Source organism: Salvelinus sp. IW2-2015, linkage group LG14 (genome assembly GCF_002910315.2).
Source record: "Salvelinus sp. IW2-2015 linkage group LG14, ASM291031v2, whole genome shotgun sequence".
NCBI lineage: Eukaryota > Metazoa > Chordata > Actinopteri > Salmoniformes > Salmonidae > Salvelinus > Salvelinus sp. IW2-2015.
Window position 1 is genome coordinate 29,176,108 of NC_036854.1, and position 1,768 is coordinate 29,177,875.

At 44.5% G+C, this 1,768-nt stretch overlaps 1 pseudogene; it reads left to right on the forward strand.

Moving 5' to 3' along the window:
• The window catches only part of LOC111973506 (A-type potassium channel modulatory protein DPP6-like), a 62,555-nt pseudogene that overhangs the window by 51,916 nt on the left and 8,871 nt on the right, over positions 1–1,768 (forward strand).

Sequence of the window (1,768 nt, forward strand, 5' to 3'; positions counted from 1 at the left end):
CTCATGGCTTGGATTTTGCTCTGACATGCACTGTCAACTGTGGGACCTTATATAGACAGGTGTATGCCTTTCCAAATCATGTCCAATCAATTGAATGTACCATCTCAAGGGTGATCAATGGAAACAGGATGCACCTGAGCTCAGTTTTAAGTCTCATAGCAAGGGTCTGAATACTTATTTAAATAGGGTATTTCTGTTTTGAATTTTTAACACATTTGCAAAAATGTCTAAAAACCTGTTTTTGCTTTGTCATTATGGGGTATGGTGTGTTATTTAATCAATTTTAGAATAAGGCTGTAGCGTAACAAAATGTGGAAAAAGGGAAGGGGTCTGAATACTTTCCAAATCCACTGTAATCACCCTCCAACTCTGAGCTTTAATCAGGGCTATTAATCTAAGGCAGAGAAGTGGCAACTCGTTCTCCTCTGCACTACCGGTAATTACACTGCAAATGAGGTCTCCATCCCCCTTTAATTAACCCTCCTATCCTCCACTATCACACCATCTCTCTCTCCATGCCTTTGCCTGCAGGTTGGAGAAACATAGAGTAGACTATAACTTTTAGTCTTTTCACCCTGGTTCATCTCATGATGGAGTGGCACTACTATAAAGACAATGAGTGGCACTACTATAAAGACAATGTGTCCTTTTCTCTATGTTGGGTAAATGAGGACACACCTGTATGCATTTATTTTAGAGAGAGAGAGAAATACCCATAGATTAACGAGTAAACATGCCTTCTCGTATCCAGCGATGGCACCCCCGGTGGCCAGATGGTGTCAGAGCAATTCCACATAGACTGGGCCACGGTGCTGGTGAGCAGTTTCGGGGCAATGGTGGTTCGCTTTGACGGGCGGGGCAGTGGCTTCCAGGGGACCAACCTGCTGCACCGCGTCCAGAGGAAGCTGGGCGTGTTCGAGGAGAAGGACCAGCTGGAGGCCCTCAGGTAGGTACCTTCAACCTTTGTTGTGTCCTGATTCTCCACCCTTCTACTAAACTGTGCACTTGCACACTTCCAGTCATGGATTTAAAAGCATTGGAATAGTGTAATAATTGGCTGGAGGGAGTTTTCACCATTCTTTAATCAATGTGCACACTTTGGGAAAAGRGTGGAGAATCGGGACGCAACCTTAGACTTCTTTCACAAGACTGTCCTAACACTGTCATATGAACTGAAGAGCAGCCAATAAGCGGAGGTCTGGATATGTTTAGTGATTTAACATGTAGAAAGGAAAATAATTTATTTGCACAGTTTACATCTCCAATTTATTAGCTAACTACAGGCAGCTGTAGCTATAGAGTGGGGCTACATTATCTTTCTCCTTTCTGCTAGTGATTTGACATGGTCATGCTGTGTTCCAGCCAGGTGCTAACGAGCTATGACATGGCCAGCTAGCTAACGAGCTATGACATGGACAGTTAGCTAATGAGGTATGACATGGCTAGCTAGCTAACGAGGTATGACATGGACAGCTAGCTAACGAGCTATGACATGGATAGCTAACTAACGAGCTATGACATGGCCAGCTAGCTAACGAGCTATGACATGGCCAGCTAACTAACGAGCTATGACATGTCCAGCTAGCTAAAGAGCTATGACATGGACAGCTAGTTAAAGAGTTAAAGAGCTATGACATGGCCAGCTAGCTAACGAGCTATGACATGGACAGCTAGCTAACGAGCTATGACATGGCCAGCTAGCTAACGAGCTATGACATGGCCAGCTAGCTAACGAGCTATGACATGGCCAGCTAGCTAACGAGCTATG